Raw genomic sequence first — 15,087 nt, forward strand, 5'->3', positions numbered from 1 at the left:
TGTCCATTGAACATCCTGTTAGTATAGGTATTTCACAACATATATACAGTGGGTACGGAAAGTATTCAGACCCCTTTAAATTTTTCACTCTGTTTCATTGCAGCCATTTGGTAAATTCTAATTTTTTCTCATAAAAGTACACTCTGGACCCCATCTTGATTGAAAAAAAAAAACAGAAATGTAGAAATTTTTGCAAATTTATTAAAAAAGAAAAACTGAAATATCACATGGTCATAAGTATTCAGACCCTTTGCTCAGACACTCATATTTAAGTCACATGCTGTCCATTTCCTTATGATCCTCCTTGAGATAGTTCTACTCCTTCATTGGAGTCCAACTGTGCTTAATTAAACTGATAGGACTTGATTTGGAAAGGCATACACCTGTCTATTTAAGACCTCACAGCTCACAGTGCATGTCAGACCAAATGAGAATCATGAGCCCAAAAGAACTGCCCAAGGAGCTCAGAGACAGAATTGTAGCAAGGCACCGATCTGGCCAAGGTTACAAAATAATTTCTGCATTACTCAAGGTTCCTAAGAGCACAGTGGCCTCCATAATTCTTAAATGGAAGAAGTTTGGGGCCACCAGAAGTCTTCCTAGACGTGGTCGTCCAGCCAAACTGAGCAATCGTGAGAGAAGAGCCATGGTGAGAGAAATAAAAAAGAACCCCAAGATCACTGTGGCTGAGCTCCAGAGATGCAGTAGGGAGATGGGAGAATGTTCCACAAAGTCAAATACCACTGCAGCCCTCCACCAGTCCACCAGGCCTTTATGGCAGCGTGGCCCGACGGAAGCCTCTCTTCAGTGCAAGACATATGAAAGCCCGCATAGAGTTTGCTCAAAAACACATGAAGGACTCCCAGACTCTGAGAAATAACATTCTCTGGTCTGATGAGACGAAGATAGAACTTTTTGGTGATAATTCTAAGCGGTATGTGTGTCGAAAACCAGGCGCTGCTCATCACCTGCCCAATACAATCCCAACAGTGAAACATGGTGGTGGCAGCATCATGCCATAGGGGTGTTTTTTAGCTGGAGGGACAGGACGACTGGTTGCAATTGAAGGAAACATGAATGCGGCCAAGTACACAGATATCCTGGATGAAAACCTCTTCCAGAGTGCTCTGGACTTTAGACTTGGCCGAAGGTTCACCTTCCAACAAGACAATGACCCTAAGCACACAGCTAAAATAACAAAGGAGTGACTTCAGAACAACTCTGTGACCATTCTTGACTGGCCCAGCCAGAGCCCTGACCTAAACCCAGTTGAACATCTCTAGAGAGAGCTGAAAATGGCTGTCCACCAACGTTCATCATCCAACCTGACGGAACTGGAGAGGATCTGCAAGGAAGAATGGCAGAGGATCCCCAATTCCAGGTGTGAAAAACTTGTTGCATCATTCCCAAGAAACCTCATGGCTGTACTAGCTCAAAAGAGTGCCTTTACTCAATACTGAGCAAAGGGTCTGAATACTTATAACCATGTGATATTTCAGTTTTTCTTTTTTAATAAATTTGCAAAAATTTCTACATTTCTGTTTTTTTCAGTCAAGATGGGGTGCAGAGTGTACTTTATTGAGAAAAAAAAGAACTTTGTTTCATTGCAGCCATTTGGTAAATTCTAAAAATAGTGAAAAATTGAAAGGGGTCTGAATATTTTCTGTACCCACTGTATATATCCATCTGAACTAGCAGTCCTTCTGAGGACTAATCCAACTGCATATATTCAACTAGATGGTGGCCCAATTCTAACGCATCGGGTATTCTAGAATATGTATGCGGCCGACCGAGCGCAATCAGCAGAACGTTGTTTAAATTTGGCGCCAAAATCGCTGATTGGTCGCGGCCGGCAACAGCGACCAATCAGCAAAACGGTGTTTAAATTTGGCGGCAATATCGGTGATTGGTCGCGGGTGGCGGCCGCGACAAATCAGCGAACTGTGTTAGTGAGGATGGGAGAGCTTGTTTCAACTTGGCGATAAAATCGCTGATTAGTCGCGACCGCGACCACTCAGCAAAATGGTGTTTAAATTTGGCGCCAATATCGCTGATTGGTTGCGGCAGGCGGTCGCGACCAATCAGCAGAGCGGGGTTTAAATTTTGCACGAATAATGCTGATTGGTTGCGGCCGGCAACCGTGACCAATCAGCAGAGCGGTGTTTAAATTTGGCGCCAATATTGCTGATTGGTCACGGCCGGCTACCGCGACCAATCAGAAGAGGGGTGTTTAAATTTTGCGCCAATATCGCTGATTGGTCGCGGCCGGCAACCGTGACCAATCAGCAGAGCGGTGTTTAAATTTGGCGCCAATATTGCTGATTGGTCGCGGCCGGCAACCGCGACCAATCAGCAGAGGGGTGTTTAAATTTTGCGCCAATATCGCTGATTGGTCGCAGCCGGTGACCGCGACCAAACAGCAAAGCGGTGTTTAAATTTGGCGCCAATAGTGCTGATTGGTCGCGGCCGGCGACCGCGACCAATCTGCTAAGCGGTGTTTAAATTTGGCGCCAATAATGCTGATTAGTCGCGGCGGGCGGCCGCGACCAATCAGCAGAGCGTTGTTTAAATTTGGCGACAATCTCGCTGATTGGTCGCGGCTGGCGGCTGCGACCAATCAGCAGAGCGTTATTTAAATTTGGCGACAATCTCGCTGATTGGTCGCGGCTGGCGACCGCAACCAATCAGCAGAGCGGCGTTTAAAGAAGATCATAGACATGGCACAAAACTAAAGTAATTTCAAATGGCAACTTTAGGGCTTTAAGAAACACTAAAAGAAATCAAGATAAAAAATGTGATACTCAGTAAGGGTAATTTTTTTCAGACCAAGTAGAGGGAAAAAATTATGGAATCATTCAATTCTGAGGAAAAAATTGTGGAATCATGAAAAACAAACACACAAAAGAACACTCCAATCCTCCTATGGCAGGATGCATTATCACCTTGAAAAATGAAGAAAACTGGACAAAATATCAATGTAAACTTGGGCATTTATTGAAGATGTCATGACAGCCATCTCCCCAGTGCCTTTACCTGACATACAGCCCCATATCATCAATTACTATGGAAATTTGCATGTTCTCTTAATGCAGTCATCTTTATAAATCTCATTGGAATGGCACCATACAAAAGTTCCAGCATCATCACCTTGCCCAATGCAGATTTGCGATTCATCACTGAATATGACTTTCATCCAGTCATCCACAGTCCATGATTGCTTTTCCTTAGCCCATTGTAACCTTGTTTTCTTCTGTTTAGGTGTTAATGATGGTTTTGGTTAGCTTTTCTGTATGTAAATCCCATTTCCTTTAGGTGGTTTCTTACAGTCCGTTCACAGACATTGACTCCAGTTTCCTCCCATTTGTTCCTCATTTGTTTTGTTGTGCATTTCCTGTTTTGGAGACGCTTTGATGTCTTCCTTGGTCTACCAGTATGCTTGCCTTTAACAACCTTCAAATGTTGTATGTATTTGGTCCAGATTTTAGACACAGCTGACTGTGAACAACCAACATCTTTTGCAACATTGTGTTATGATTTACCTTCTTTTAAGAGTTTGATAATCCTCTCCTTTGTTTCAATTGACATCTCTCGTGTTGGAGCCATGATTCATCTCAGTCCACATGGTGCAACAGCTCTCCAAGGTGTGATCACTCCTTTTTAGATGCAGACTAATGAGCAGATCTAATTTGACCCAGGTGTTAGTTTTGGAAATGAACATTTACAGGGCGATTCCATAATTTTTTCCTCAAAATTGAGTGATTCCATAATTTTTTCTCTCTGCTTGGTCTGAAAAAATTACCCTTACTGAGTACCACACTTTTAATCTTGATTTCTTTTAGTGTTTCTTAAAGCCCTAAAGTTGCCATTTGAAATGACTTTAGTTTTGTGCCATGTCTGTGATCTGCTTTTTTTCAACAACATTAAACAACTGAATGAACATCCTCCGAGCCCGGTGATTCCATCATTTTTGCCAGGGGTTGTATAAGATTGTAATCCATGATCCCTTCACTGCTTCCCCTTGGCCAGAGACTTCAGTGTAAAACCGTAACCATGACATGCAAAGCCATCCACAACCAGTCTGCTCCATATGTCTGTGACCTAGTCTCCTGGTAGATATCAGCCACCAACCTCCAATCCTCACAAGATATCCTACTCTACTCCCGTGTTCTCTCCTCTTCCCACAATCGCATACAAGATTTTTCCTGTGCATCCCTTCTACTCTTGAACTGTGTACCCCAACATATCAGACTCTCGCCTACTGTTGAAACCTTTAAAAGGAAGATGAAGACCCACCTCTTCCGACAAGCCTACAACCTGCAGTAGCCCTCGCTCCACCATACCGTTGCACAATGAGCTGTAGCCTCACGTACTATATCCTCACCCATCCCTTATAGACTGTTTGTGCGCCCTCACGGGTAGGGTCTTCTCTGCTCTTGTACTAGTCAGTGACTACTTTTCACATGTAAAGCGCAATGGAATAAATGGTGTTATGATAATGAATAATAATAATTATACTACTTGTACTCTGGGTCAATTGAAGGCACTTTCCTAGTGACTGCCCCTAAATTGCTGTGTTTTGGCAGCTTTTGGTCCCGTTTGAAGGTGTTGTGTATACATTTGGTTTTGGCACCCATTGAATCCAATTGCGTTTGGCAATGTTCGGTGAATATTCGACAATTACATTGGCAAATATAATCCGAAACTAAAACTGAAATATTTGCTCGTCTCTAATCAGAAACACCCTTGAAAAAAATATGTGGATGCTGCATCAGGGTTTCCCTTGTGATATGATGGTGGAGGATGAGGAGAAGGTGAAGGGCAACATAAAATAGAACAATTCCTGAAGAGTATACTCATATCTGGGTGTGAAGGGGTGCATGGGAATAGACCCCCCAAAAAATAACCACTGGATTTGAGTTTGTTTGATGCTATCATCTGGTGGTGTTGCGAAGTCTGGCACAATTCAGCCGTTGTTCATTTTTACAAGAGTCAATCTGTCAGCATTTTCAGTTGAAAGGTGCATGCGCCTATCAGTTTTATCAGTTATAATGCCCCCGGTGGCATTAATAACTCTCTCTGACAAAACACTAGCGGCCGGGACCTCCAAGGCGTAGAAAGACAGTTCATGCCACATGTCCAGCTTGCATCTTCCAAAACTTTACCCTCCTTGTCAGAGTACCCCGTGTATCAGAGCCTGGGCGTTGGGAGGGTCTGAGAAAACTGTCCAAGACCTTTGACAGCATTTTCCTGCCTCTGCTGCATCTGGTTTGTGTCTTCCTTGCTTGTACTCCTTGCTTGTCCAATGAACTGTCTGACTGTGACCTCTGCCACCAGCGTTCTCAGATGGGAATTTTTTTTTTTTAAATTCTTTAACAAGAGCCTGATCATAATATCTCCCAAAATGAACTCCTTTCCAATTTCCTTTAGGTGTTGCCATAACTCCCACTTGGCACGACTGCTATCTTGGAGTCATATTTGACACGCAACTTTCCTTTATTCAACTTGGAAAATCGCTCACTCTCTCATATCACCTGCACCTTCAAAACTTCTCCAGAAGTCAACCTTTTCTCACCTTTGATACTGCAAAAACTCTTACTGTCACTCTTATTCACTAGTGCAACTCTCTTCTAATCGGTCTCCCTTTAAACAAACTGTCTCCTCTCCAATCCCTTCTTAATGCAGCAGCCAGGGTCTTATTTCTATCAAGCCGCTTCACCGACGCCTATACCCTTTGCCAGTGATTGTATGGATTAGGTTAAACAATCCCTACAGCAAACAATACAAACTCATCTTTCTCACCCACCAAGCTGTCCACAGTTCTGCACCGGCCTATATCTCTTCACTCATTTCTGTGTATCATCCCTCCTGTCCCCTCCGTTCAGAAACTGATCTAAGACTGACATCCTCCTTAATCTGAACCTCACAACTCCATCTCCAAGAATTATCTTGTGCCGTGCCAGTATTCTGTAATGCCCAAAATGTGTACAACGCGATGGTCAAGGTCAAGGCAGGGGAACATAAAGCTGGACTTGTGTGCCAGACTACCAACAGCCAAGACTTCCCTGTTCTCACTAAGAGTATTTCTGTATATGCTCACTTCCTCCTCCTCCTCATTATCACCCAATCTGTGCTGAGATGAGGCTGGGCTGGGTAGCATCACCCTGTACAGTTTTTTTCTCCGCCTGCAATGCCTCTTCTTTAATTGTGAGCAAGGAGCATTTCAGTAGACAGAGAAGTGGGATGGTGACGCTAATTATGATGTCATCGCCGCTCACCATCTTGGTGGAGTCCTCAAAGTTTTGGAGGAGGGTACAGATGTCAGATATCCATGCCCACTCATCAGCTCTTATGTGCGGAGGCTGACCTGAATGCCGACGGACGTGTTGAAGCTGGTACTAAACAACTGCTCTCTGCTGCTCAAAATCATTCCAAACATCTGCAACATCGATTTCCAACGTGTAGTCACATTGCACACCAGTCGGTAAGCTGGAAGCTGCAAATGCTGCTGAAGCCCTGTCAGGGCGGTGAAAGCTGTAGCTGGCTTTCTGAAACGGACACACACGCGGCATACTTTCACAAACAGATCTGGCAGATCCATGTAGATTTTGAGAAACTGCAGAACAGCTAAGTTGAGCACATGGGCCAGGCATGGTACATGTGCAAGCTTGCCTAGCTTCAGAGCTGACACCAAGTTCTCTGATACAGCTTTCAACAACTCTGCAACGGTGTGTGGTTTGTCGCCTAAGCATACAGTCCTGCTTATTGTTATTGCCACACACGAAGTTTAAGTAAATAATCTGAAATATGTCCTGAAAAAATGAATCAAGTGATGGAGATGGAGGCTGAAGAGGAGGAGGTGGTACAAGAGCTGTAGAATGTAGGGGTAATCCTGATTGACCCAGAGCCTGAATCCCCTGCATTGGGAGGACGTGTTCCGTCCCAGGGTCACACTGGGTCCCAACTTCCACAATATTAACCCAGTGTAATGCGTCAGTGAGATGAACCGTCCCTTGCCACATTCACTTGTCCACATGTTTGTGGTTAGGCAGTCCTTCCCACTGGGGAGGGCATGGGTAATGTTCTGGGACTCGTGCTTGTGGAAGGCGGAGATGATACCGGGAGAAATAGTGATTGTTGGGGACCAAGCATGGACACCCGGCTGCCGCCATGAGGCTGTGGAAAGCTTCCGCCTCAACGAGCCTAAAAGGCAACATTTCAAGTGCAAGAAAGCAGTCCAGAAATGTGGCAGTTTAGTACTGCGGCCTGTGGGTGGGTGCCTGGCTGCATACTTGCGCTTGCATTCCAAGTAACAGCAAACTAAGCAGATGGTGGCCTCTATCATCATCATGACCTCACCTCGGCTCTATGAACTCTCCTGAAGGAGAAGCCAGGGCCCACCGGAGGATTCTCTGGTTCTCTGGTGGGCCCGTCCAATCCTGCCGAGAAGCAGCGCTGGCTAAGAAAAGTGTGTGGGAAGGTGTTTGGAAACTCTATGGCTGCGTTTTTACTGAAGGGAAAACCCACACAAACACAGGGAGAACTTACAAAATCCTTACAGATGTTGTTCTTGGTGGGATTTGAACCCTGGACCCCAGCGCTGCAAGGCTTCAGTGCTAATCACTGAGCCGCTGTGCTGCCCTCTCTGTTCTCCCTCTGATATTCAACATGCTGGATAAACTTGCACCTACTGCCACTCAGTATCTTCAGCTCCTTTGTGAGAAACTAATGTATTTGGGCAGCCACTCAGTCTGCCAAATAAAATTCCTGAGAAGGAAATTGTGGATGGCTTGGCTTCTGGTACTGGGTGCCAATACCAAACAACTGGAAATATTCCAGGTTGGTTGGAGCTAAGCTGAATCCCACAGAAAAGTACCAGCATCAAGCTAAGGAGATGGTGGCCTCTGATCATCACGACCTCACCTCGGTACTATAAACTCTCCTGATGGAGAAGCCAGGGCCTGTCCAACCCTGCTAAGAAGCAGTCCTGGCTAAGAAAAGTCTGTGGGAAGGTTCCTCGTCACTTTGTGGCTGATTTTTCACTGTGGACTGGCTCCGTACCATCCTTGGCCACATTCACTTGTCCATGTGTTTGTGGTTAGGCGGTCCTTCCTAGTAAGTGCACTGGGGAGGGCACGGGTAAAGTTCTGGTACCCGCGCTTGTGGAAGGCAGAGACGATACCAGGAGAAATAGTGGTGGCTGGGGACCGAGTATGGACACCCGACCGCCACCGGCAAGAGGTTGTGAAAAGCTTCCACCTCCACGAGCCTAAAAAGCAACATTTCAAGTGCAAGCAAGCAGTCCAGAAATGTGTCACATTAGTATTGCGGCTGATGGGTGGGTGGTTGACTGCATACTTGCGCTTGCATTCCAAGTAACACAAACCTAAGGAGATGGACGATCCAACCGTCATGAATAATTTGGTCATTGTCTGGGAGACTGAGCACAATATTAACCCATTCACTTGTCCACGTGTTTGTGGTTAGGCGGTTCTTCCCAGTAAGTGCACTGAGGAGGACACGAGAAATTTTCTGGGACCCGCGCTTGTGGAAGGCAGAGACGATACCGGAGAAATAGTGGCGGCTAGGAAGTATGGACAACCGGCCGCCGCCGCCATGAGGTTGTGAAATGCTTCTGCCTCCACGAGCCTAAAAGGCAACATTTCAAGTGCAAGCAATCCAGAAATGTGGCAGTTTAGTATTGCGGCCTGTGGGTGGGTGGGTGGATGGCTGGCTGCATACTTGTTTTTGCGTTCCAAGAACTGTGGTAGGGACAGCTGAATGCTGCAAAGGGACAAGGACGTGGACGGTGATGTTGCAAGTCTGCAATGACAGGTGCAGGGCAGGAGGCATCTTCGCATGTGCTATGGACAGGGGATTGGCGTGCATGCACAACAGCGGAAGAGGCAGTGGTGTCACCCGCAGGCACTGTTGCTGGACCTTGGTGTTTGGCCCAGCTTGTCAGGTGCTTTGCTTTCATGTGCCTGAGCATGCTGGTGGTGGACAGGCTGGTAGTTTTGGTGCTCTTGCGGATGCTGGCCTGGTAGATGTTGCAAGTGGTCTTTTTGGGGTTATCTAAACAGTCTTTAAAAAAGAACCAGACTCGGGAAGATTTAACAGTCGTACTGGCAACTTCTGTCATGTTGGTGTTCCGGGGACCAGTTGCCCGCCTTGTGTCTGTGGCCACCACACTGCTTGTTTCTGCCTGTTATGGTGCTATGCCTCCCTCCCCCTGTGTGCAGCTGTCCTCACTCTACATGCCCATTTGCTTCCGCACCCTGGTCCTCCTCCTGACTTTCTGTCCATTGTGTTTCATCATTATCTACCATCTATTTGCACTTTCCCACCGTCACCTTTGGGTTACCATGGCTCCTCAAATCGCTACATGTGATTTTCTGTTGCCCTGCTCGAAGCTGGCCGGTTGAGATGCCCAAATTTATCGTTGGAAATGTGAACAGCTCTTGGGGTAACCCTGGACTCTAATCTCTCCTTCAAACCACATATCCAAGCTCTTTCCACTTCCAAGTGGACCGAGCGAGAGGTCAGAATCTATAAATGGAAAGATGAACAAAACAGCTCTCTGAAGTGTCCAAGTATGGGACCAGTTGTCTCAGGGCACTCGGAATGGTGGGAGGAAGGAGGATCAGGGTGAGGAAGATGCCGAATCCAAGTAAAAAAAAATCTCCCGGATCTGAACATTCCACACCCACAAATCTACAAAAACACTAGTGCACGCGCTCATCATCTCCCTTCTCGTCTACTGCAACCTCCTGCTCTGTGGCCTTCCTTCTAACACTCTTGCATTCCTCCAATCTATCCTAAACTCTGTTGCCCAACTAATCCACCTGTCCCCTCCTCTCTGTCAATCCCTTCACTGGCTCCTCATTACTCAGAGACTGCAGTTCAAAACCCTAAACATGGCATACAAAGCCATTCACAACTTGTCTCCTCCATATATCTCTGACTTAGTCTCCTAGTACATACCTGCACGCAACCTCCGATCCTCACAAGATCTCCTCCTCTACTCCCCTCTTATCTCCTGTTCCCACAAATCACATACAAAATTTCTCCCGTGCATCCTCCCTTCTCTGGAACTCTCTACCCCACCATTTCTGACTCTCGCCTACTGTTGAAACTTTTAAAAGGAAGCTGAAGACCCACCTCTTGTGACATGCGTACAACCTGCAGTAACCCTCGCTCCACCATACAGCTGCAAGACCAGCTCTATCCTCACCCATGCCTTGTAGACTGAGCCCTCACAGGTAGGGTCCTCTCCTTTCCTGTACCAGTCGCTGTCACATATTTGTTCAAGATTATTTTAATTGTTTTTGCGATGTATACCCCTTTTTCACATGTAAAGTGCCATGGAATAAATGGCGATAAAGAAATAATTATAATGTGATCCAGAATCACATCTACTGAGACTGGACCATGTGGAACACAGCAGGCAGGTTTCATCTTGCCCACGGCCTCTGCGCGCACTATCACAATCACCATAATGTCCAATTCCCCGTCCCTTGACACGCACCTTGCCTATTTTAAATGGAGTTTAATATTTGTCATGTTGCCAAAAATGTCTGTATTATTACCGCAGTAATATAGGATCACGTCTGATGAGATGACCACAGTTTTAGGCAGTGCCCTGGGAGTCAGAGATGCTTTCAGCCCCAGGGGTCTTCCCCATGCTATTCCCATGTCTTTTCAGGACTGTATGCATGTGTCACACAGCACATGGCCAGATAAGGTTGTAAAATGTTAAAATTACATTTCCCGGTGAATGCATTTGTCTTGGTTGAAAGCAACGCAAAAGTGCAAAAACGCATCAAAAATGCTACGTGTGAACACAGCCCAAGGTGTGGAGGAGCATTTTTGTTTTTGTATATTTATTTTGCCTTATATACAAGTCATTATCCTGGAAAGGATGTTCCTTAACATATTTCCCAGGAAAATCCATTTAGGTTTCGTTTTTTGTATGTTTTATTGTGAGTCCGTAAAAGTGGCGCAATACCTCTGACAACGTTGTTGACAGCAGTGACCTGGGAGTCAGAAATGCTTCCAGGGATCTTCCCCATGCTGTTCCCATATCATTTGAGCACTGTTCCCATCGATTTGGCCAATTTTTAGGCCCTCTGCAGACCGCCGGAGGGAGCCACCGGAAAAGTGCTCGAGTTTCCCATAGACTTACATTGGGCTCGTTGCTCGGACCGACCACTCAAGCATTCCAATTTGCTCGACTTGAACAATGAGTACCCAAGCATTTTAGTGCTTGCTCATCACTAGTTACTGTGGATGATATTATACACTGCGAAGGCTATTATATAGTGTAGGGGCTAATATACAGTGTGGGGGCCATCATACAGTGTGAGGGCTACTGTGGAAGTCATTACACTGTGTTTTGGGGGAGAAGTGAGGACATCCTGCTATGTATATGGGAACTGTGGGGGACATCATGCTTTGTATAGGAGAGCTGTGGGGACGTCATACTGTGTATGCACAAACCGTGGTGGCATCATATTGTGCATAGGAGAACTGTGGGTCCATCATATTGTGTATAGGGAAGCTTTGGACCCATCATACTGTGTATAGGGGAGATGTGGGCCCACCATACTGTCACACACACCCACAGGAAGAAGGGTTTACGAAACGCGTGTCAGGGCTCTCGCCCACCCAGTTGCTTCGACAACTCTTAGGTACTACTGCTCATACTTACCATCACCTCTACATGCATTTTGCTTTGCAGGCTTCACCATTCATTGTGGTCTTTGCAGACTTTTTGCACTGTACATTAGCACTTTGTGTATATGCACTGTGTGCAGAATTATTAGGCAAGTTGTATTTTAGAGGATTATTTTTATTATTGATCAACAACTATGTTCTCAATCAACCCAAAGGACTCATAAATATCCAAGCTTAATATTTTTGGAAGTTGGAGTGGGTTTTTTTTTTAGATTTGGCTATCTTAGGAGGATATCTGTTTGTGCAGGTAACTAATACTGTGCAGAATTATTAGGCAACTTAATAAAAACCAAATATAATCCCATCTCACTTGTTTATTTTCACCAGGTAAACCAATATCAGTGCATAAAATTTAGAAATAAACATTTCTGATATGCAAAACCAAAAACTAAAAAAATGAGTGATGAATATAGCCACCTTTCTTTATGATGACACTCAACAGCCTTCCATCCATAGATTTTGTCAGTTGTGTGATCTGTTTTCAATCAACATTGCGTGCAGTAGCCACCATAGCCTCCCAGCCTCCCAGACACTGTTCCGAGAGGTGTACTGTTTTCCTTCCCTGTAGATCTCACATTTTATGATGGACCACAGGTTCTCTATGGGGTTCAGATCAGGTGAACAAGGGGGCCATGTCATTATTTTTTCTTCTTTTAGACCTTTACTGGCCAGCCACGCTGTGGAGTAGTTGGATGCATGTCCTGCATGAAAATCATGTTATTCTTGAACGATACCGACTTCTTCCTGTACCACTGCTTGAAGTTGTTGTCTTCCAGAAATGAGCAGTAGGTCTGGGAGATGAGCTTCACTCCATCCTCAACCCGAAAAGGTCCCACAAGTTCATCTTTGATGATACCAGCCAATACCAGTACCCCACCTCCACCTTGCTGGCATCTGAGTCGGAGTGGAGCTCTCTGCTCTTTACTGATCCAGCCTCTGCCCCATCCATCTGGTTTATCAAGAGTCACTCTCATTTCATCAGTCCATAAAACCTTTGAAAAATCAGTCTTAAGATATTTCTTGGCCCATTCTTGACATTTTATCTTGTTTCTTGTTCAAAGGTGGTCGTTTTTCAGCCTTCCTTACCTTGGCCATGTCCCTGAGTATCGAACACCTTGTGCTTTTTGATAGTCCAGTAACGTTGCAGCTCTGAAATATGGCAAACCGGGTGGCGAATGCCATCTTCACGCTTGATTTTCCTCAATTCATGGGCAATTATTTTGTGCCTTTTTTGGCCAACACGCTTCTTGTGACCCTGTTGGCTATTTGCCATGAAACGCTTGATTGTTCGGTGACCATGCTTCAAAAGTTTGGAAATTTCAAGACTGCTGCATCCCTCTTCAAGACATCTCACAATTTTGGACTTTGCAGAGCCTGTCAAATCACTCTTCTGACCCATTTTGCCAAAGGAAAGGAAGTTGCCTAATAATTAAGCACACCTTATATAGGGTATTGATGTCATTAGTCAACACCCCTCCTCATTACAGAGATGCACATCACCAGATTTACTTAATTGGTAGTTGGCTCTCAAGCCTATGCACCTTGGAGTAGGACAACATGTATAAAAAGTATCATGTGATCAAAATACTCATTTGCCTAATAATTCGGCACACAGTGTATATATACAGGGTGGTCCAAAAGTAGGTGGACAGAAAGTGTAATAAGGTTATGAAGGGGGAGATTTATCAAACATGGTGTAAAGTGAAACTGGCTCAGTTGCCCTTAGCAACCAATCAGATTCCACTTTTCATTCCTCACAGACTCTTTGGAAAATGAAAGGTGGAATCTGATTGGTTGCTAAGGGCAACAGAGCCAGTTTCACAGATCTAGTTTTCACAGATAGATCTCCCCCAAATCTGTTTTCTTTTCCGATAATTCAGATAACACATAATGGCAAATAATTTAAAAACGAATCAAAGAAAATGGATTTTAACAGAGTATTGGAAATCTCAAAATGCTGAAACCGTTAGAGCAAATTGGGTTGAAACATTTGGTACTCAAGCCCCAAAGAGACAAACCATTTACCGCATTCGTGACAAATTCAATGCCACTGGCTCACTCCTTAATGCTCCAAAAACTGGTCGACCCAAAATAGTCTGTACAGAAGATAATAAACAACTTGTTGCTGAAACATTTGTTCAGATTCCAAAAAGTCCACCAGAAGAGCCTCTCTGGAATTGGGAATTTCACGAGCTTCTATCATGCGAATCCTGAAATCTATTGGGTGGAAAGCTTATCGTCCACGTCTAATTCATGGTTTATTGGAGGATGATCCAGAAAGGCGGCTGCAATTTAGTGTTTGATAAATCTCCCCCTTCATAACCTTATTACACTTTCTGTCCAGCTACTTTTGGACCACCCTGTGTTTTACATTTTCCCTATTCAGGACTTCCTGACTGACTGCCCTTGTATTCAGCAAGAAATGTTATTTATTTATTTATATATACATATTGGAAGATTGAGGACCCCCATATTTAAGCTTGATATATTGTGGCTACATATACAGTCTGTGAGCACTAATTAATATATCTGTGTGACTTCTGGATTGCATTTCCAACTTGGGATATATATGGTAAGTTCTACCCCATACAAGGTTGCAATTCATCACTGGCATTTTGCTTTATTGCTATGTTTCCTTTTTTTGAGTAGCTACCTGCTAAATTTATTTAGATGAATGATTTGATTGCAACTGGGTAAGGAGTCACTCTGTTCTGTATATTATTTTCCCCATTTACCTTATTTTCAAATTTGAAATTGTTATTTAAAAAAAAAAAAATTCAATAAAAATGACAGTATTTTATCTGAAAGTCTATACACTTCCTATCTTTTTGGGTATCTGTCTACAGGGCAGCTGATGGCCTATTAAACTGTGAATAGGAGAACTGTGGGGGCATTATACTGTGTATAGGAGAGCTGTACAGAGGAGGACTCAGACGACATTATTAAATGCTAAGTAGGCACTTAAACATTATTATTATTATTATTATTATTATAGTGGCACTCAGAGTATTGTGATCATTAAAGGTGCACATGGAACATTACTACCTTCTAGGGGCAGAACATGGACACTGTTTTGTAGGGCACTTGCACAGGGCATTAATATTTTCTAGGGGGCAATTTTACAATTTATAAAGAAAAAGAGGAGGCATTTTACTTTGTAAAGGGCACAGTGGTAGGCATTACTATGTGGGGCACTAAGAGGAGCACTATATTTGTGCCACATAGCATGTGCAGTAATATGGACACATACGGCAGCAGAGGCTCAGTATTGGGGTATCAGCAGGAAGAAAGGTTTGTGCAGGTTGAGAATAGATATGAACAGTGATGAAAATGTAAAGTCAAATGTTTGTTCCA

Source organism: Phyllobates terribilis, unplaced genomic scaffold (genome assembly GCF_046119375.1).
Source record: "Phyllobates terribilis strain yellow unplaced genomic scaffold, ASM4611937v1 Scaffold_10__3_contigs__length_209671492, whole genome shotgun sequence".
Classification (NCBI taxonomy): Eukaryota; Metazoa; Chordata; class Amphibia; order Anura; family Dendrobatidae; genus Phyllobates; species Phyllobates terribilis.